The sequence below is a fragment of the Sinocyclocheilus grahami genome, unplaced genomic scaffold (assembly GCF_001515645.1).
Source record: "Sinocyclocheilus grahami isolate Dianchi unplaced genomic scaffold, SAMN03320097.WGS_v1.1 scaffold319.1, whole genome shotgun sequence".
Lineage (NCBI taxonomy): Eukaryota > Metazoa > Chordata > Actinopteri > Cypriniformes > Cyprinidae > Sinocyclocheilus > Sinocyclocheilus grahami.
Window position 1 is genome coordinate 1,470,851 of NW_015505498.1, and position 23,630 is coordinate 1,494,480.

General features: G+C 37.5%; 1 long non-coding RNA gene across 1 annotated transcript; it reads right to left on the bottom strand.

Annotated features, from left to right (window-relative positions):
- Positions 1-5,420: 5,420 nt before the first annotated feature.
- On the bottom strand, positions 5,421-18,203 carry LOC107602110 (uncharacterized). Its single transcript, XR_001610997.1, has 3 exons — positions 18,193-18,203; positions 5,780-5,784; positions 5,421-5,504 (listed from the first exon to the last, which is right to left on the bottom strand). It is a non-coding gene; the product is annotated as an uncharacterized lncRNA (long non-coding RNA).
- Between the last annotated feature and the right edge of the window lie 5,427 nt (positions 18,204-23,630).

The window sequence follows — 23,630 nt, forward strand, 5'->3', positions numbered from 1 at the left end:
AAGGCAAGTGAACAGTCAGTAAAAAAAAATAAAAATACACAATTTACAAGCATAGATCAAATAAACAGTAGTATTCAGGTACAGAAATGTAATAATTAAGTGTAAAATAACACTGCATAGTGTTCAATGTATGAATTACATTTAGATTCATCTTTGTTATAGCCATTTTGTTGTTTTGTTAACATTAGTGACATATTCAGCAGCACATATGTATAGGCTGCTGTCCCTTTAAATCCGACTGCACGGATCCAGTAATAATACACATCCGTGTATCTGCGTTTACGAGAATGATCATCGAGACGGGTACTATTGACATAATTCTGTGTGTATGTGTCTGTTCAAACATAAGGAGGAGATGCGAAAGACAAATCAACTCGGTCTGAAACGCGTCTCTCTGTGTGAGCGTGTGCTTTGCACGTGTGCGGCAGAACTGAAGAACTGAAGAGACGCTGTGTGAGATGCGGCTTGTGCGCGCGCTTCAGGTGTGAGTCAGACAGCAAGACGAGATGGCAAAGAGTTGTTTTCTGCAACTTATTGCACTTAACTCTTTTTTAACGTCAAGAAATGCTTTACTATATGCGTTGAACTAAAACTTTGACCTTTTGCAACGTTTTGATTTAAGTAGCCTATTATTAAAATGATAACGATATCGCACGCCATTGCGATATGCATATTGCGATATTTACATTTGCGATATTTCGATATTTCGTGAAGCCCTAATATATATATATATATAAAATACCTTGCTACGTGTACTTGTCAATTTGCACCTACATATTGTTGCTCTTTTGTTAGTTTTGATTGCTTCTATTGTCCTCATTTGTAAGTCGCTTTGGATAAAAGCGTCTACTAAATGACTTAATGTAAATATTTAAAAAATAATAATCAATTTAATCTAGCTTGCGCTCACTGTTGTACACAAAAGCAGTTCCGGGCGGATGACGTAGGATGACGGCGTTGCGCATGTGCCGCTCAGAAGTGACGCACGCAGAAACGCAGGGGAGAGATCAAAACAAAACAACGGTCACAAATTAAAAGTACGAAACGAGGATTTGTAAAGAAGAATGTTGGAGGATTTCGATATAAGCCAAGAGGAGACTGGTTTTCCTTTGCTAAAGTAAGGAAACTTTTCTTCCTTTGCTCCTGTAAACAAACGTTGGTTTTCATGAGACTCACCGGCGCATGCGCAACGCCGAAATCTTACTTCATCCTCCCGGAGCTGCTTCTGTGTACAACTGTTGGAGCAAGCTAGATTAAAGTGATTATTAAGTTTTGAATATGGATATTTTTCTTACAAAAACGTATCGATTCGCTACAGGAGGCCTTTGTTCACCCCCCCGGAGCCGTGTGAGGCACTTTTTATTATGGATGGATGCGCTTTATTTCACTTCTTTTGGACTGATGAACTGCAACACCCGCTGACTGCCATTAAACAGCTTGGAAGATCAAAGTAAATGTTTTATATAACTCCGACTGGATTCATTTGAAAGAAGGAAGTCATATACGCCTAGGATAGCTTGAGGGTGAGTAAATAATGGGCTAATTTTCATTTTTGGGTGAACTATCCCTTTAATACTTTACGGAATCAATACCATGCAAATGTTCATCTTCCCTTGAGTCTTTCTGAATAGAACTCCTGCTATCAACCAATAGTAAGGCACTTGGCGACCTCCAGCTGTCAGTGTGAACACACCTCTAAGTTCACACTTTTTACATGCATCGCACTCAGTACAGTTAGGAAGCACAAGGTGTAAGTAGACATCAGAGAGGGACAGTGATTTATCTGAGTGACACAATTTGTTTTCACAATGGGTTTTCACACTGTTAATGATTTGCAGTGACAAAGCAACCAAAAGTAATTTAAGTTCAACAAGAGTTGGTAACTTAACAGTTGACAACTGACAGCAACAGTTGGCGATGCAACAAAGTTGAACGAAGTTAAACTTTATGCAAATTCACAGCGATGTAATGGGGTGATTACCAATGCAGAATGTCGAGTGGCTCTAGTGCCTCATGATATAAATGGATACAACATTCAAGATACAACATACAAGAACGCTTAGTGACCAACAGTCACTGCAGTTCATTTGCTGTGAACGTATGGTCACACTTTTAGTTGCATATGTCTCAGTACAGTTAGGAAGTTTCCTTATTCACAGCACTAATCCAAGGTGAGCAGTAGACATGGGAGGGTGACGGTGATTTCTATGTGTAGCACAAATTGTCCAGTGCGGCCATTCACATTTACAGGGATTTGTAGTGACGAAGCAACGGAAAGCGATTTACATTCAACAAAAGTTGCAGATTTAAGATGACAATTGATGGCAACAGTTGGCAATGCAAGAAAGTTGAACAAAGTTGTGATGCAGCAACTACAAAAGCACAAAGTCGAGCAGAAATATTGCCTCATGATACAAATGGATACAACAGTGGAGCAAGAATTGCTACTAGTGACCAACAGTCAGCGACCTCCAGTAACTCAGGCGCTGCCATTGTGAACATATGGTCATAATACACAGTTTCATTTGCACGTCTTAGTCGTTAGGAATTTTCCTTCTCTTCAGCACTATAGCAAGGTGAAAGATAAACTTGGGAAGGTGACGGTGATTTACTTAACAGTTGACAACTGACAGCAACAGTTGGCGATGCAACAAAGTTGAACGAAGTTAAACTTTATGCAAATTCACAGCGATGTAATGGGGGGATTACCAATGCAGAATGTCGAGTGGCTCTAGTGCCTCATGATATAAATGGATACAACATTCAAGATACAACATACAAGAACGCTTAGTGACCAACAGTCGCTGCAGTTCATTTGCTGTGAACGTATGGTCACACTTTTAGTTGCATATGTCTCAGTACAGTTAGGAAGTTTCCTTATTCACAGCACTAATCCAAGGTGAGCAGTAGACATGGGAGGGTGACGGTGATTTCTATGTGTAGCACAAATTGTCCAGTGCGGCCATTCACATTGACAGGGATTTGTAGTGACGAAGCAACGGAAAGCGATTTACATTCAACAAAAGTTGCAGATTTAAGATGACAATTGATGGCAACAGTTGGCAATGCAAGAAAGTTGAACAAAGTTGTGATGCAGCAACTACAAAAGCACAAAGTCGAGCAGAAATATTGCCTCATGATACAAATGGATACAACAGTGGAGCAAGAATTGCTACTAGTGACCAACAGTCAGCGACCTCCAGTAACTCAGGCGCTGCCATTGTGAACATATGGTCATAATACACAGTTTCATTTGCACGTCTTAGTCGTTAGGAATTTTCCTTCTCTTCAGCACTATAGCAAGGTGAAAGATAAACTTGGGAAGGTGACGGTGATTTATATGTGTGACAGTTTTACAATGGCTGTTCACATTGACATTGATTTGCTGTGACAAAGCAAGTGAATGTCATTTAAATTCAACAAGAGTTGGCAAATTAAGATGATGACTGATGGCAACAGGTGGCGATGCAACAAAGTTGAACAAAGTTCAAATATATACAAATGTGCACAGAGTCAGCATTTCCACTCCAACCATGAATTATTATGAATTGTCAAGTAGCTAGTACTAGTCAGTAAGAAAGATTAGTGGATTCAGATACATAATATTTAAAACAGAAATAACATAGGGCTAAATAAATAACATTTTAATAAAACTGCGCGGGGAAGATGACCATGCATGCTTTATTTCAAATTCAGTTTTTTAATGTGTGTTATTTTGATATTTTGTTTTTTGACCTTAAACTTACACAGACATTGATGTGGACGTGTCCGCATTAAAGCATTTCAGTGGGCTTAAACAGATCACCCTTTACATCAGTTTTAGTTCACTAACAACTGACAGTTGTGACCTAAATATGATTTTCAGTTACAATAATGAATCCTAAAATTCGACATTAGTAACTTACTTTTTGTGGCATCAGTCACGTGTGCACTCAGGGTGAACTGATCATTTGAATCAGTGAGTTGCTGACTCGAGAACAGCTGCAATCGGATCAGTCCAATCCGTGAATGAATAATTTGGTGCGACTTGCGAACCGATTTAACAGGTTCATTGAAAATAATAAATGTGTGATGATTTCTTCATTTCAAAATAAGGAGTAACGATATGTTGTATGAAATGTAGTAGAGTAAAAAGTACACTTTGGAATGTAGTGAAGTAAAAGTTTCTCAAAATAAAACTACTCCAGTAAAGTACAGATACTTGAAAAATGAACTTAAGTACAGTAACGAAGTAAAAATAGTTTGTTACTCTCCACCCCTGTATATGTGTGACACAAAGTGTTTTTTCAATAGGCGTTCACACTGACAGCGATATGCCGTGACAAAACAACAAGAAGTAATTTACGTTCTAGTTTGCAAGAGTTGGCGATTTAAGATGACATGACTGACAGCAACAGATGGTGATGGAACCAAGTTGAATGAAGTTCAACTTTATGCAGATGTGCAATAATGTGATGTGGCGACTACCCATGCAGAAAGATGAGCGGAACGAGTGCCTCAAGATACAAATGGATACAGCAGTCTAGCAAGTACACCTACACCTATACGACCTCCAGCCATTCAGTCAGTGTCATTTGAGAATGCATGGTCACACTTTCGGTTGCATACAGTATGTCTCAGTACATTTAGGAAGTTTCCTTATCCACAGCACTAATCCAAGGTGAGCAGTTGACATGGGAGGGTGACGGTGATTTCTTGCCCATATGGGCCTGTCAGCACTGCATCTGGAGGAAAGGAACTTGGCAGTGCTTTTGAGCATGCATGTGAATGCACCAGGGGCGTAGGCAGCCGACGGCCACTCTGATGAAAGCCCCCCCCCCCCAGTTTATTATACACATATAGCCTAATATTTGTTAAATAATTATTGTTTAATCTATTTTAACACAATTAGAGAACTATTATAACATCTCAAATAACTCAAATAAATAAAATGTGTTTTTGCATAATTCTTGTTGAGTTTGATTGACAGCAGTGTTAGCCAATTGTTATCTAGGCTGTTTCGGGCATGTCGCGCATGTAAATTTGTGCGTGTTCACCCATTCAGTTGGACTGTAATTTGCAGCTGTGTTAAAAAAAGTTAGAAAAACAGCAGCAATGCATAATTCTGTAAAATACTTTTAAAAACTCGCAATGACAAGGGAGAGAGCCCGTCCATCAGCCCGCAAGTAATGGTAAGACTTTCAGTTCCACGCATGAACCGGTTCGTTCTGTGAAGCTGGGAAACACTACTGTCAGGCCGATTATGAATGTCATTTGAGCTCAGTCAGTGTTTTCAGTCGTGTTCCAAGTCTTTTAGTGTGCGGTGTCTTAAAGAATTTAAGACCAGCTGTTGTCAGTCATCCACACAAAGATTAGCCTATTTTTTATTATTTATTTTTATAATTTTTTTTTATATATAATTTTTGTGACTGACGCCGGCGATTAACTGCACCTGTTTCCTAATTTGTAGGCCTATTAATTTAAATAACGAATTAACAAATTAAAAAATCACAAAAATGACATTTCTGAATAAAATAATTGTATACACTTTAGTTATACAGTGGGGCAAAAAAGTATTTAGTCAGCCACCAATTGTGCAAGTTCTCCCACTTAAAAAGATGAGAGAGGCCTGTAATTTTCATCATAGGTATACCTCAACTATGAGAGACAAAATGAGAAAACAAAATCCAGAAAATCACATTGTAGGATTTTTAAAGAATTAATTGGTAAATTCCTCGGTAAAATAAGTATTTGGTCACCTACAAACAAGCAAGATTTCTGGCTCTCACAGACCTGTAACTACTTCTTTAAGAGGCTCCTCTGTCATCCACTCGTTACCTGTATTAATGCCATCTGTTTGAACTCGTTATCAGTATAAAAGACACCTGTCCACAACTAACAAAGTATTGAGATGAAATTTTGTTATTGACCAAATACTTGTTTTCCACCATAATTTGCAAATAAATTCTTTAAAAATCCTACAATGTGATTTTCTGGATTTTTTTTCTCATTTTGTCTCTCATAGTTGAGGTATACCTATGATGAAAATTACAGGCCTCTCTCATCTTTTTAAGTGGGAGAACTTGCACAATTGGTGGCTGACTAAATACTTTTTTTCCCCACTGTATCTAATTTGGCATTTTCAATTAACATAGGCCTGTTACATTCTTCTTATTAGCCTATTAGGCCTATTATTATTATTATTAAGTTACTTTTATTGTTAAATTAATATTAGGCTACAATTAATTTGCCCCGCAATCATTTCATATCGCATCAACGCAAAACTGACGTGCTGCAAGGATAATAAAGATTAGGCTAGCTTACTCCTCATTGAAAATGTTTTTAAAAAGGTCTTTCAAAACCGGTTTATTATACAATGAATTATGGGCCTATAATTAAAATGATTAACACTGCAATCATCAATGAAAATGCTTTATTTCAAGCACCGACTTTTTTTAAAAAGAAAAAAAACAACCTGTTTAACACGAAATAGCCTATGTTCCTTCTATCTTTATTTATTTATTTATTTTCCACTAGCCTATGTTCGGGCCACAAGAGAAATATTAAGGGAGTAAATTAAAACATTTAGCTATATAGGCTACCATTATCAGCATATGAAGTAGATTCGTCTCTCGTCGTCTCTGAGAGAATGCGCTATTAATGCAGCGTTAGATACCGAAAGCGCCATCAGTTTTTACTTTCTAGTGAATCGACTGAGATTAAGAGGTTCACCGCATATCTCTTGCGCAAAGTTTGCACGTTGCTTGTGTGATATCCGTTAGCTCGCCTTCCTGGTTTAAAACAAATATTTACAATATTGCGGCGTATAACCAGCACTCCCAACCCACCCACCCTTGAGTTCACGGTTGGAGGCCGTGGATTTGCGCTAACTTGTCACTGGACTCCGTCCGTTAGTTAGCCTAGTGCACGTTCACTTTTGCCCAGGCCCGCCCAAAAATAAATTTCTGGCTACGCCACTGGTATGCACGCATGCTTGGAGCATCAGGAAATTAAAAACCGTTCTTCCTGGAGTACAGTCGGGGTCAGAGGTCATCCCCTCTCTGCAGTGTGTTGCCCAAGTCCTCTCTGCAGTTCTGCCTACTCTTTTTTTACCCAGCAGACAGAACGCATTATTTTCAGCTGGGCGACCACAGACGTGCACCATCACACCAAAGCACTTCATGCTCCAGAAATCGCAGAGTTGCACAAGAGCACCATGAGCTCTGGTAAAACGCAGAGTGCACAGCCCCCCCATGAATCACCTGCCTCACACATGCAGGGAGCTCTCGCAGAGTCTTGAAAGTGGTCAGTTTGTTGACAGCTGTTTGCCGAGACGGGAGGTATTGATTATCTCTTGGGGGTGGTGTGAGGTTGTCTCGGTCTCTGTCAAGACTTTCCACCTCCATCCTTCTTTATTCCAGTTCTCTCTTTGTTCATTACAGGACAAAGCGAACGCCTCTGGGGAAGATGCCTGCCAATGTCCAGACAAGTGCTAAATATTTGATGCGTCCCCAGTGGCATCGGGAGTCTGTTAATGGCTGTTTTTAACATACGACCCCCTAGATCATAGGCTTGAGACTCTCTGTGGACATATCCTATCAATAATGTATCACCGCAGACCAAAATTAACACACACCTTTGACCTTTGGGGTTAGATATTCAGTGTCATATCATTGTCAGCTTTTTTACATTTTCTTTGGACTACCAGCAAAAATGTCTTGTACATTTTGCAGCTTATTCTACCAGTTATCAATATTTCATGCCCATCCATTTTCCAAATCTGAGGGTCACGGGGATGTTGAAGTCCATCCGAACATCAGTCACTCACACCTACGGGCAATTCAGTGTCTCTAATTGCTACACATCTTTGGATTGTGGGGGAAACTGGAGCACCCCGAGGAATCCTGCCACAAACCAGGGACTTTCTTACTGTGAGGCACTAGTAATAGACACTGAGCCACCATGGCACCCAATATTTATTGTCCTATTTGGCAAATACCTATGTATTAAGCAGTATAATTAATATTAATATGGTCATTCTCCAAAAAGAAACCCCTAGAGGCTAATACAAGACCCCTCCGATAATGACGGCCAACTGTATGTTATCCCTTAAGGCCTTGATATAACCACAGCACAGTACTTTTTCTTTCTTTGCTTAAGTGTAAAAGGAATTGTGAAATACCTGAGCAGTGTTATACCATTAGTGAACATCCCGACATTAGCTACGCTGCTGAGAACATCATTTTTTGAATATGTATTTCAAACTCCTGAAACAAACTTCGTTTTGGCCTGATTTTGTTAGAAATTACATCATACCGATTCTTTCTTTGGTTTCAGTTTAAGTACATTGAGGCCTTTAGATAAACCCTGACACAATGATCAATGCAAAGTAGAGAGGTCTTAAACATTGTCCTGCTGACTGTACATTTTTACATTACATTCATGGGCTAATAAGGCTTGCATATATGACAATACCTAGTAGTAACCTCAATCCAATATTAAATTAGAAATATGCCATATAAGACTTATTGGAATAGATAAAAAAATATATTATTTGCTCTCAGCAAGATATGATTTACCAGCGCACACAGCCGTGAAGGGCTGTGCTGTATGTTGTTCATACTTTTTTTGTTTTGTTTTGTTCCGAGTGCATACTGTCAGATAAATGACCTGTGTGTAAACAGGGACTGGATGGCGGCCCAGTTCAACAAACAGGAATGAAAGTTTGAACAACTGAAGTAAAAGGGATGCTAATGCTGCTTCCCTCAAATACTTCCGTGATGCGAGAGAGAGAGAGAAAAGTTTTGCAGAGAGAGAGAGAGCTAACACACATGAGATGCACCCAGTCGCATAGCTACACTTTGACATAAATGCAACTTGAATCATCTGAACACATGAGCAGCCAGCAGACCCCAACAAACAGCAATGACTCATGCCCACACGTCTGATTTCAGGCGAAACTTTCCATCTCCATTTCTCTCTCCAGTAAGTCCATGTATGTGTGTGCGCATTTGCAGTTTCATGCTCCCATTACCACCAACTGTGTTTTACTTTCACAGACCCGCAATACTTTTCACAAGAGTCAAAATATGGGAAACATCGAATGGTACATCACACCGCCAGCTCAGCGGGATTCAGCCGCATGACATGGTTGTCTAACCCTGAACTCTGTCAAACTCCGTTTAATGAGGCCAGCAGGACTGGGGCATGAGCCGGGCCAGGAGGGGTCTTAAAAAGCCCTGCAATGCAGTGAAGAAAAGACTGTATAGACAAGGACACCTCACTACCCAAGTGTTCAATTAGCATAGTGTAAGCGGTCCACACGCAAAGCGCAGTGTGGGGTCCAGCAAGGACACTTAAAGTGTACAACTTACTTTGCAAACAAGTTTGCAAGCTTGTCGTGGCACCGCCAAGGGAGCATGCACCGCCCTGAGTTGCCATCTTAGTGCGTACTTTACATTAGTGAGAATTTTGACACATCATTTGGCACATACGCTACTTTAATTAAGCATTTCATTTCAGCATAATGCCATCTCTGTAGTTTTAACATTGACAGCCCTGAGGATTTGTCAGAAGAATAGAAGTTTGGTGAAGTGAGTTGGAGACGTTGGGGAAGCTTCTTGGCACGTTTCGATGGCGAGAGCTGCATGTAGTTTTCTTGGCATAGGCGGATGTGTAGAGGAGTATCTGAGTTGTAGAATGTCATGGCAGATGGAGGCAGATGGCCATTCATATTCCTGTATCTCATTACAGCTTCTCTGAGTTTCATATGATCAGTAAAAAACTTCCTAACAGATGCATTAGACCTTCAGTGCGGGGCCCGTCCAGTCGGGGGGCAGCTTTTACTGGCCAAGAGGGCTACTTAACACAGACTCAGATAATATAGATGTATCTGACTTGCAAATATGAGATGGTAAACTGCAGGGTGGCACAAATCTGACTGCTAATATGTATTTGCTTTAGACTAAAATGCACATCTTAGTGTTCCCACGGTCATGGAATACCATAAAAACATTAAAAAAAAATGAAACCCTCGAAAGTAATACTATTTAAAGAAAATACTATTGTTTTCTAGTTTTTAGATTAAATACATTTAATCGGCCAGATGTTTTTATGTCTGCCATTTTAATGTCTGGGTAGTGAGTGAATGATACTTTTATCATTATAAGTTATTTTCATTGAAATTGTTGAACTGATTCATAAATTGATGTGAATTAATCTAAGTTTGACCTAAAAGGTGGTTCCCACGGTCATGGAATACCAGAAAAACATTAAAAAAAAATGAAACCCTCGAAAGTAATACAATTTAAAGAAAATACTATTGTTTTCTAGTTTTTAGATTAAATACATTTAATCGGCCAGATGTTTTTATGTCTGCCATTTTAATGTCTGGGTAGTGAGTGAATGATACTTTTATCATTATAAGTTATTTTCATTGAAATTGTTGAACTGATTCATAAATTGATGTCAATTAATCTAAGATTGACCTAAAAGGTGAAAATTAATAAAATCTTATGTCATATAAAAATTCTATATTTTGTAGTTATGCTTGTTTTAACAAATAATCAACTGGCTAGATATTGCTTTATTGTGCAGTGGAACTATGAAGGAATTGATTTCATGATGAACATGGACCATATTTCCAGAGTCCAGTTGTGGTTTTATAATCGTTCAACCATGGAATACTTGGAATCACCTTTCCAACTCAAAGGTCACCTCCTCTGTCATTAATGCAGATACCACAATAAAACTACACACTAACTTTCCTTTCAATAAAATTAGAGTTTACTATGAATGGATGGCACATCTACACTGACCACGGACATGTAGCCGATATTTCTGCTGGCAAAAAAAATGCTTTAGCAAATAGAATAAGAGTTTATATTGGCAAGCTGTCATCACAACATGAAAGATGTTCCCAAGAAAAAGTCTTTTTTTGGCCTGCCACGACCTTTGTTGCCATGACAAACTCTCACTATAAAGTCTTCTGTCCATTGCTATGCGCAAAACAATCTGTTGTCCTGGCATCTAAGAAACTAGATCTCTCTAGAGAAACTAAGAGAGCAATCACCTTGATTTTCATCTAAGTGTTTTTTAGAAATTTGGAGAGTTATAATGCATTGTCGTTGGCAAATGTTAGGAAATGTATATAGAATATTTCACTGCTGAACTTGTTTCAAAATTCCTAGCTGGCTGGTCTGACTGGTTTAAGGTGGTCTCCCAGCCTGGCTAAGCTGGTGTTTAGCTGGGAGGCCAGGTGAACTCCAGATGAAAAGTGCCAAAAACCACTCTAAAGCCAGTGTAGACTGATGAATGGTGGTTTATTCAGTAGGCTTGAACTCCTAATTTCTGGCCAACATCTATCTTTTAATGCGATAGTTCACCCAAAAATGAAAATTCTGTCATTAATTACTCACCCTCATGTCGCTCTAAACCCTTAAGACCTCCGTTCATCTTCGGAACACAAATTAAGATATTTTTGATGAATTTTGAGAGCTCTCTGACCCTCCCATAGACAGCAATGCAATTACCACGATCAAGGTCCAGAAACGTAGCAAGGAGATCAGTAAAATAATCCATGTGACATCAGGGGTTCAACCGTAATTTTACGAAGCTGCGTCATGCTGATATGTTGTTATCGTTCAAATCAAAGCGTAAACAACGTAGAAAATGTATCCGCGTGACGCAGCTGACACAGAATAGCATACGCTGTTTATGTTCAGTGGATATTCTCCAAAATGGCACCAGGCTAACGCGGAGGAGACAAATTGTTGAATAAAGTCATTATTTTAGTTTTCTTTGCATACAAAAGGTATTCTCGTAGCTTCGTAAAATTACGGTTGATCCCTTGATGTCACATGGATTATTTTACCGATCTCCTTGCTACGTTTCTGGACCTTGATCATGGTAATTGCATTGCTGTCCATGGGAGGGTCATAGAGCTCTCAAAATTCATCAAAAATATCTTAATTTGTGTTCCGAAGATGAACGGAGGTCTTACGGGTTTAGAACAACATGAGGGTGAGTAATTAATGACAGAATTTTCATTTGCATTTTTGGGTGAACTAACTCTTTAAGTCAGATTTAAACTACACTGCTGAAAACAAAAACAGGCTTTATCTGGTTTAGCTGGTCTCCCAGCCTGGCCAAGCTGGTATTTAGCTGATATTGCTGTTTGGCCAGCTGATTTCCTTGGCTGACCAGTGCCCAGAACCCCAGCCAGTAATCTAGACCAGCAAAACCAGTTTAGACAGGTTTTGGATGGTTTAAGCTTTTTGTAGCTGAGCAATGAGTATTTAAAAAAAAAATTCAATTAAATCTGATCAACATTGGCCGTAACTGCAAGGTATCTGGCTGCTAATACTCAAGAGTGGACTTTAGCAAAGGTCCTAAATTCTGTTGTTGGAGGCAGAAAGTAATTGGACTCTAAACTGGCCTCTCAAATAAATCAAGTCTTTACGGCCAGTTTAAAGCCCACAACTCAGTACACACATCTTCCACACACACACACATACTTACAGGAATCTGCAGCAAGATACACTCACAACAGGATTCTGGAAAAGCGCAACGGGTGATGTTTGTTCTCACAGAATTATCTGTTTTACTTGGTAGCGAGCTGTTTACAGATTTAAAGCAGGAAGTTGAAAGCGGGTCCTGCTGTGCAGATTAACAAAAAAAGCACAGATTTACACTGAGGTAAAGTGAATGATGCTAGCTTTTTCTGTTAATTGTCTAAATCAGTTCAAGCACTGTGCGAGCCACTTGACACAGCCCATGTTGCAGGTTAATCTGATGCTGTGACATACAGTATTTTGGGAGATTTCATGAGTATAAGTAGTACTTCACCAAGGTTATGTTACATTATGTTTCCCTACTATATTATTAGTGTAACGCATGGACAAATTATACACATTATCATTTGTTATATTTAACAAATAATCCAACAGACCCCTCACCCAACAACCAGACTGGGTGCCAGGATGTCTGTGAATGACCCCCCCCTCAGGCCAGTGGTTACCATGGCAGCCAGGACACCTCAGCCAGACCCAGATACACTTTACAAACTAATAGAATGCATAGAGAGATTCTCCGTCTTAATTCCCTACTGAAACAGACACATAAGACCCATAGAAAAGGACCTTTTCCCATTCATTCATTGCCAGAATGTTCTGTGAATGAGCATATCCCCAGGTCATTGTGTGTATTTGTACTTGTCTTAAAAGACTTACATTTTCTTTTTTTATTGTATACTGTTTTATGCATGCATTTCGATAGAATTGCTAGTTAATGTAACCTCATCTATACCATGTTTGGTATCTATGAATTCTTATTTTGATTATCTAAATGATAATGCATATTATAGGTTGATACCTCTGCAACATATTAGTATTATTAAAATCTTTAATAGTTTCGGCATCAACATCCAATCCAGTTACATAAGCAAAACACCATGTTCGAAGACAAAGAGTCGTAAACTTTCCCTATGAAAGTTGAAGTTACCATTGGCTCACTGACCCCCTGGAGGTGTGACCTCCACAGAAGTTAAAGGGCACTGTCAGAGTGACCTCGCGCTCTTCTCTCTTCTTTGACATTCTTACCCTCTTGTCTCTCCAACATTCAGTCTGACCGTGTTCTCCCGACTACCAATGAGTCAGAATAACATCTTTGGAGTTTGTCACTCTTCAAACCCCGGAAGAACAAGATCGCAATTCCAACACCAATGAACCTTCAACTATCAAGACTTTCATCTAAGACTGCATCTGGACTTTCATTCAATGGCTAAGGCAATGCAAGTATCATTTAACTAAATGAAACATATTTAGTATAAGCTGTAGACCCCGTTGCAAAATGGCGCTGATGGTTTCTGCTTAGGTGGTTAACTGACTCCTTTCAATAACTTCATTTTCTGGTTTCTAATGGTCTCATTAATTCAACTCCCTCTTCGCCCATGTATGTACAGTATGCATGTGAGTATATATAGTGAGTATATGTTTGTTAGATTAGTTAGGTGTTAGTGTTTAGTTAATAAAACTTTTGTGCACAAACTACATGAGTTTCTGATTCTGTCGCTGCTTGTGGATAATGTCCCTTTAACGATCTGATTTTGTTACATGCTTTCCTGCATTATACTATAAGAAAGTTATTTTCTGTGGCCACAAAAATATAGTTTCTTAGGGTTGATATGAAATTACACAATGTTTGCTGGACTAACAGATTAGTTGAAGGTAATATGAATTATTTTTATTCAGGTGAAAAGTCATCTTGTGGATCATTTTATTTATGGCTAAATTATTATTAATTCATTTTACTAATAGTTAGATTGGGCAGGCCAATGTTGGTAACCATTGATTTCCATACTATGTAAGTCAATGGCTACCAGCAACTGTTTGGCTACCAACATTCTTTTTGGGGAAATCATCTTATGGCGCTGTGACGCGGAATGAAAAGGTTTTTTTCAGGAGTCGCGGCAGTAGAGGCGCGCAACTATGAATAATCCCACCCACTCTAAAGTGGCACTAAACTGCAGTGGAAACGCAAACCAAGCCGAGCCGTGCCGTACTGAGCCGTGCTGAGCCGAGTCTTACTATGCAGTGGAAAAGCGCCATTATTAATTTCTCACTACTATTTGACTCCTCAAATTAAGCTAAGATTGGAGAAAATATTATAATAGAAAAAACAGTCCACAGTTCCAACTTTAAATTTTCCAAAGATTGCCTCATAAAGCATATTGCCAAATGGTTAAAAGCAGAACTGTACCCTGGGAATTTTGGAGATTTACATTTGAGTTCACCGTTGGTTCCTGCTCACACCTCTGCACAAGTCTGACTCATTCCGATGTTACTCAAAATGTCTCTCACTCTTCCTTTCCATTCCAACTTTGCCTTCCCCTCGGTTCCCGTTTATCTTTCTCCTCACTTTAATAGCTGTCTCTGCTCTCTTCATTTGTCTTTCTCTAATGGCTTTCTTGTTCCTGCTCTTGCAGCGTCTCTGTAGTTCCTCCAGAACCGGAACAGCATTGCTGATTTTGGACCAAAGACTGAGTCCTTTCCTGAAGCTCAAGAGGGATTATGAGCCCAGTTAATCAGAAACCTGTCCACTCTTAAAGCACAGTGTGTGTGTGCCTGACAAAGCGTGCACTAATCTGCCACTTTCCTTTTGTGTTTTCTTCCTCTGATCAAGAACCCAATTACAGCTTTAAGGAAAAGCAAACAAACAATCAGAGCATCTCAGAACACACTGTGCTGCCGTTTCTCACCCTCTTAAATAAATCAATCACCAGCTTCATGAGATTCCTGATTAGCAATTAGCATGAGCTGGAGGGAAGCTGTCGATACCCAAGTGAAGTGAGACCGTATTGATAGCATTAGAGACTGCGACCCTTTAGAATACAACAAAAGCACTATTGCTCTTAAATTGTATATCTGCGCCATTAAACAAGAGTTTATTTATTCTGACTTTTTGATATGTAGGCTTTGAATGTTTTATTTAACTTATAAAGCCCCACTTAGATGAGAAAAAGTAACTCAAATGTAATGTAACTCATTACTTTCCATAAAAAGTAAGTAACACAATTAGTAACTTTTTTAGGGAGTAACGTAATATTGTAATGCGTTAAAAGTAACTTTCCCCAACACTGTTTATTAGTATACAATAGAAGTTTACATGAAGACGACAGCATATTTAAGTTTCCTACCTTTTGAGACAGCTTTCAAATCCCATAACGCCTTAAGGACTTCCTACTTATAATGCCAAGTGGGACAAAATGCAACCAACACAATATATTTAATCTGATCAACCTTTTAAGTTGTTAACAGAACTATGAAAATGCAAACAGTGGAACCAGATTCCCTCCCGGAGTGATGCCCAATCCACGCACTGCCTGATATGTAATTATATGATTACCATGTTTCATAATGAATCTGATGGGGGAAAAAATGCATTGCTTTCAACATCTGATTGCTCCTGCATTCAGCCATTTTACTGGCTGCAGAACTAAGTGCTGGGTCCAATAAATAAATATGCAAGTCTACTTATTAAAGATACTTACCCATTTTGTTGTTTTTTTGTCCCCTGATTCTAGCAGGATTCTGGAACCGTCGTTACCCCCCAAAAAAATCGCCACAACAACATGTTAGTCAAAGAGTGTCCTTACAAATTCCCCATAGAGAAATAACTTTAATTGCCGAGTTAATGACTTGTTACCATAGAGGAAAACCAGAGCGAAAAACTCCATTGACATGGGATGGTTCAATACATCTGTCAATGCAATTAAACATACACAAGCAATTTCACACCTCAACGAATCTGTGCTTAAAATTCTATACTGTACCTGCACTGTGGAATATGTTTAGTAAACCCAGCAAAGCTAACAATATACTTGGCTATGCCAGGTAAACAAAAACAAATCCCTTCACTCTTTTTCCTAGCTCACCTTATGAGGCAAAAACTTGTCAAATCAATGTATTGGTGGTTAAATAGTTCCCATGGAAAGGAGAATTTAGTTAGTTTTTGAAACACCAAATGTAGATTAGACAAGCAAAAACCAAGTACTACAATTCTCTAGAAATTAAAAAGAAAGTCTTTTTTAGGAGACATCTGAAGAAGATATTTTCAGTTCAACAGATGGTCATAGCTCAGGCTATTTGGTTTAATGTAACCTTGGCCTCGTCTCTCTGATCATCCAGTAACATCTCTGTTTAATAGCTTCATTCCATCAGCCAGCAGTAGCAGCAAACGCTCCATCAGCTGCTCACGCACATGCGGTGCTGTCCGTCCAGTACCATCTCCACGTCTCCGGCCCCCAAACACTCAATTACCTTCATCCTCTTACTCACAAAACAATCTCCATCCTCCTTAACTTTGATGTCCCATTCTGCATCTATGACTGTATTAGATATTTCTGCAGGCTTTTTGCAACGCAATGGTTTGAATTAATGAAAAATAATCTGAAACAACAATCTCTGCATTCATTCCAAACTTGGTGTTATTTCTTTCTGTGAAACACAAAAGTAGAAAAGTTTAAGAAATGTTCTATATGATAGTTCATAGTCAGTAGACCTTCTGCCCAAAATAAATACTTTAAAAGTCCAAACTTGTTAATTTAAAGCAAAATGGTAAATTAAAGTAGGGGGGGGGGGATCATAAAAATATACTTAAAATTAGAGAACAACCTAAAAACAATTCAAGGTCACTGCTTTGTCCTTTTTGACTTTATCCTAACAGGAGTAGATTTTTTAAGCATATTTCATAAATTAATTGTATTCTGAAGGACAGTATAAAGACCTTAAATTATATATCTGATATATCTTTACAATGACACTAATTAATTCAAGTCCCCCAAAAAGGCTGGTTGTCCATATAAGACAAATGCACAAGAACACAGGATAATGCAGATATTCTCAATGGAATCGGTTAAAAGGGGTCATTTGATGCGACTTAAATTTTTCCTTTCTCTTTGGAGTGTTACAAGCTCTTGGTGCATAAAGAAGATCTGTAAAGTTGCAAATACTAAAGTCTCAAATCCAAAGAGATATTCTTTATAAAAGTTAAAAGTCAACCACGCCTACCTAAAACGGCTCGTTCTAGCACGCCCCCACATGTCTACGTCACGATGTGGGAAGATTTGCATAACGCCACCCAAATGTTCACGCAAAGAAAGAAGGAGTAACTTTTATTCTCGCTGTAGTATTGTTGCCGCCGCCATGTTGGGAATACGCTGTGTGTTTCGTTGTGAAAATGAAACTACTTTGTTTGGCCTTCCAAAAGAGGACGATATCCACTTTGTCATGCCTGGAGCTGATCTGTGCTGGTCGCTGAGGAAATACATCAACTTCACGCTGTGGATCGCCGGATCGGCTTTCACCGTGGATGAAGCGGAGTCCAGCCCGGGGTCGTCACATGGGGTTGCCACAAGCCTGCCGGCCACGCCATTATCAAGCCCGCCGGCCGTTCCTTACTCAAGCCCGCCGTGTGTGACGCTGTGTGTTTCGTTGTGAAAGCAAAACTACTTTGTATATATATACAGTACATATACACACACACACACACACACACACTTTATTTATTTATTTATTATTCCTTTTTTTTTTGGAGCTTGACAGTCAGCTGCATAAAAGTTTTTAATAATTTTTAAATAATCATTGTGTTCCATAGAAAAAATAACAGCCTTTTGGTTTGGAATGACATGAGCATTAGTAAACACTTCTATACTACTAATTTTACTTTGTATATATATACACAGTACATATACACACACACACACACACACACACACACACGCTTTATTTATTTATTTATTATTCCTTTTTTTTGGAGCTTGACAGTCAGCTGCATAAAAGTTTTTAATAATTTTTAAATAATCATTGTGTTCCATAGAAAAAATAATAGCCTTTTGGTTTGGAATAACATGAGCATTAGTAAACACTTCTATACTACTAATTTTGTGTGTGTGTGTGTGTGAGAAATATGCCCTGTATGAAAAATTGAAAGGTGAAAGATTGCTTGTATGCCACAGTAATATCTGCAAAGGTGACATTCACCCAAACATATCAGAAAAAAAAGTCATTTTAAAAAGAAAACGGTGACAGTATGGGAAAAAAGAAAGGCAGTTGAGTTTTATCAGCCGAGTGAAAAGGGCATCTGCATTCTCGCTCTCTCTCTCAACCTGCCTTACTTTGTCCTCTCTGTCCTTTCTTCTGCTCCTGTTCCGATTCATGGCACTCATAAATCCTCTTCCTCTTTGGAAGCATCTTATCAACCCAAACTGACTCTCTTCACTATGACATTAATTAACCCTGCTTAATTAATGCCTTTGTTAGGAAGCTAAGAACTTGACCTAGTCTTTCGCAAAGCTCCAGTCCAACGCAGAGAATATCAGCCAACATTTGACCAGTTCTCAGAAGAGACGTGTTTATCTGCCAGTAGATCTGATGCTTTACAACACCTTTCAAAGCTAAAGTCAATGACGTTTATGTTCTTCACCCAAGGGATGAAGACCTTCCTGTATCACTTTGGCAGGTTACATCCGAACGGCCGCATCTTCCACCAGGGATGCTCACAAGAAAATGACTAATGATTTTTAATTGTCTGTTTTGCTAACTGATAATGCAGTGAGTGATTTTTAAATGGCCTACTTGCTTGCCAATTTCAGAGGGAACGATTTCTTGCTGCCTGACTGCTCAGAAGTAAATATCAGAGGAATAAAAGTGAACAATACTTAAGAAACCTGCCTCAGCTAGGTCTCAGGGGTCACTCGCTTGAGTCTGAAAACTACTGCAGAAAAGCATGCAAGGTCATAGACCGAAGCACGTATCCACCGCCAGCTCCTCACGGGAAAATACCTCCAGTTCACCTTTACATTCACACTTATAAACTCTTTCAATTGCTGAAGGTTTTAACAATCGCTCAAGTCTCCTCTGAGACTGATTTTCATCAAAATGATTGTTTGTAATTTCGACTGTGCAATTTGTCAAAGGGAATAGGTGGAGATTTACACTGGCACAAAACTACCAATTAATACCGACTACTAACAACTACTAATTAAGCATCCACCAGAAGTAAGAAAAATGCTTATTTTGATTAATTAGTGGTTTTTTATTGCCAGTTTAAAGACCCCATGAAAATGAAAAATTCAATGTATGTTAACTTTGAAGTCATCTATATGCTAGTGAAATCCGAAACCATGATAAAAAAAACATTTAACATTAGTACATGTATACTGAAGTCCATCTCATGCAGCAGAACGGACCAAAAATATTAATGATCTACAAATGTTTGTTCTGAAAAAAGCTCTTAAGACTGAAAACATTAACTCCCCTTAAATTATTTTACTACCTATCTCAAACGATCAATAACAACTAGCAAATTGTCTCAATGGAAGCTGATAGGTTGGCACATACATGAAATCTGCCGTCTTTGTTTATATGCTAATCAACTGAGTTGAGAATGCCACGTAACTAATTACTCTAGAGCAGGAAAGTTACAATAAAATGTCTGATCGTTAATGTCCCATTGATATGCCTTACCTCAACTTTTCGTTTTAATAGGATACACTTGAAGAACTGTGCATAATTGTATTGAATGTGTGCTTATGTTTCAAATATTGAAAGAATATTTTTAAACAATTGTACTTGCAGAAATAAAAGGCCACTGAGGTTTTCCTTTGTGACTATGTTTCTGAACACATTGAAGAACACTTTAAAATCTGTGCTTTGTAATTATATCCAATTAAAAGTTTGACTTTAAAAGTACATTTGAAATCATTTTGGTTTATTAATCTGTTGTCATGTTTTAAAGTACACTTATTTTGATGTGTTGACTAACATACTAAAGCACATGACACATGCTTGATTATAATTTTAAATGTAGTATGTAATTTGATATTACATTTAAAGTTAACATATTTTAAATGTACTAAATTACACCCTCATTATAACAAATGTTTAATTACACATTTTTAAATGCATGACAAAGTTTCAAAAGAAATTACATTAAAGTATAGTTAAGTTTACCATAAATGCTTGTCAGTTTCAAAGACAACAGAATTATGAAATTACATATCAAGATGTACTTAAGTGGGTCAAAAGAGCACTTTTAAATTCAAGCGCATGTATTATAAATGTAAATGATAACACATTTTCATTTAATTGTAAATAACATGAAAATAATAACAAAAAAAACTACATTCAGTTCTTTTAAAGTATATTATTTAAAAGTATGCTAAAATGTAATTCTTTCTTCACAAAGTTATACATTACCACAGCAAATAACCATTTCATGGGGTCTTTAGCACTATGAAAACCTGGGAAAGTATTTATAAATCACAAACCTTTCTTTGTCATGTTGGTAGACACAAATTCTTATTGCAATTTGGGAAACCAAGTGTATCATTTGAAGAAGGGATTGCAGTCTGTATAATCATCCTCCCTCTGCAGAAAAAGCCAGAAGCTGAAAATATAATTGTGAGGAGACACATTTAAAAAGGAATACAACAGATTAAAAATATATGTGTGCCTATAACAGTATTTGATTAGACAGACTTGGCTTGACTCCTCGCTGTAATGGTATGTTTCCTCAAAGCTATCTTTTATGTCTTACTGGGTCTTCTGCACTGCTTACTCTCTGATTTCACTAAAGAAAGAGAAGCTTTTGCATGTCAGGATCTCGAAACTAGATAGCCAGGGCTTCAAATAACACCTCTGATACTTTCATGCTTTTAAAAGCAGGTTTTGATGTGATCCAGCTTGCCTGCTGGAGGTTTAATAAAATAGATAATCTATTTGAGAGCGACTTTATACCGAACGGATCAAGTGCCATCATCTACATTAAGATGGATGCATCATGCTTCAACTAAATTGATTTTGGGTTTTACCGTGCAGCATTTCTTCCTTTTATAAAAGTACTCTGCCTGCTTAGTACAAAAAAATATTACACACTGTACACACGCACACAGACACACACACACACACACACATATATATATATATATATATACTGTATATGCATAATATTAGTCCTCTGCCTACTTAGAATATATAAATCTCTTATGTTCCCCATGGCTACAATTTAAAATAATGTTTTTCTACTGAATATATTTTAAAATGTAATTTATTTCTGTGATGCAGAGCTGAATTTTCAGCAACTTTAATCCAGTCTATAGTGTCACCTTGATCATGATCCTTCAGAAATCATTCTAATATGCTAATTCGCTGCTCAAGCAACATTTCTTATTATTATCAATCTTGAAAACAGTTGCTTAATATTTTGACCGATACTTGTTCTGGATTCGTTGATGAATAGAAAGTTCAAAAGAACAGCATAGAAACTGTTTGTAACCTTATAAATGTATTTAATGTCACTTTTGACCAATTTAATGTGTCCTTGCTGAATAAAATAATTAGTTTTATTTATGTATTTACTAGCTTACGGTTGTAAAAATATTCATCTTTATTTTATAAAATCCTACTTAACCCAAACTTTTGACTGATAGTGTATCACAAAAATATTTAATACGTCCACAAAAATATTAAGCAGCAAAAACTGTTTTCAACATTAATCATAATAATTGTTTGTTAGAGTGATTTCTGAAAGATTATGCGACACTGTAGACTGGAATAATGATACTGAAAATTCAGCTTTAACATCACAGGAATAAATTACATTTTAAAATATATTCAAATAGAAAACGGCTGTTTTGAATGTTAATAATATTTCAGAATATTACTGTTTTTACTTAGTTTTTGATCAAATAAATGCAGCCTGGTTGAGCACAAGAGAAAATTTTTTTAAAAATCATAATTTTGTTGATGCATTCTCTGAAAATACAAGTCTTCATTTCTTTAAAAGATTATGTTTATATAAATATGCTGAAAAATGAGACAAAGATATGGACCAAGAAAAAGATTTTTGCAGTGTGGATAAGTCTGTTGATTTGCATCTGCATTGTTTCAGCAACTGATTCACCAAAGGAATTATGCAAACTGCAGCACACAGCAAACTGCCTACAAAATCTGTGCTGAATGGAATTTGCATGGCACAATGTCTGATCTAAGTGCTGTGGAGGATGCAGTGGACTACTGTGATCTGGCATATTTTCCTGCATGGACCTTTCAACATCACTCTACCATTGCGCTTAGGGATGCAGCTTAGTGAAAAAGAAAGATTTTTCTGCACAATTGTTATGGCTTTTTAATGCATTCGCCCGAGTAGATCGGAAGGACGAGATGGACAGTAAGTGTGGCTAAACATGGACAAATGCATGAATGCAGTGGTAACTGGAGAAAGTGCTGACAGTGGAAAATATAATAAAGCCTGAGTGCTCTATTACACTGCTTGTTAAGTCCAGTAATGTTTCTCCCCTGGAGGAAAAGAGGTAAATGAGGAGAGCTTGTCCTTCTGTTTTACTCCTCCTATTCTCTAGTCAGCATCCTGAGCCCGGAAAAGAACAGACCAAAAAGCAGGAAGTGAGAAGCTAAGGGGGAAAAAGTCATAATCCATAGTGGGAGTGTGAGCAGAAGATTTTAGATGCAGAAAGCAGCTTGTATAAAAGCGTCATTCATGAACAAATGATAAGAAGAAATTGTTTACTTAGGTTTTACAGAGCTTCGAAATAAGTTTGACAAAATAAGTTTGTTTTAGTTGCAAAAATTATTTTCTTAATCATTACATTTGTCTTATTTTACCCTTATTTTCCCAAATCCTGAAAACAAGCTAAATATACTTGAAATCTGCATAATATGTGAAGTAATATATTAAGACATTTCGTTTAGTTTATTTTTTTTTAGCTTAGTTTAATTTTTGTATAAATAATGTTATTGTAAAAATATCTTTCAATATATATTATCTTAAGTCATGTTTTATGAGAATTTATCTTGAATTAAATGTATTGTTCAAAATCCTGAAAACAAGCTTCACTTGAAAACTGAATAATATGTTTAGTAAAAAATTAAGACATTTAATTTTGCTTTGTTTGCATTAGTATCTTCATTATCCTGTAACTGTCTGAAAATGTTTCTAGGATTATTACACTTATAAATTATTTATATAGGTATTTAATTATGTATTTATACTTTCTTAATATTTCAGTTTTCTTTTCCACTAAAAATAACAAGGCAAGTAAAATTGCATTAGATATTATGACTTGTTTTATTTGA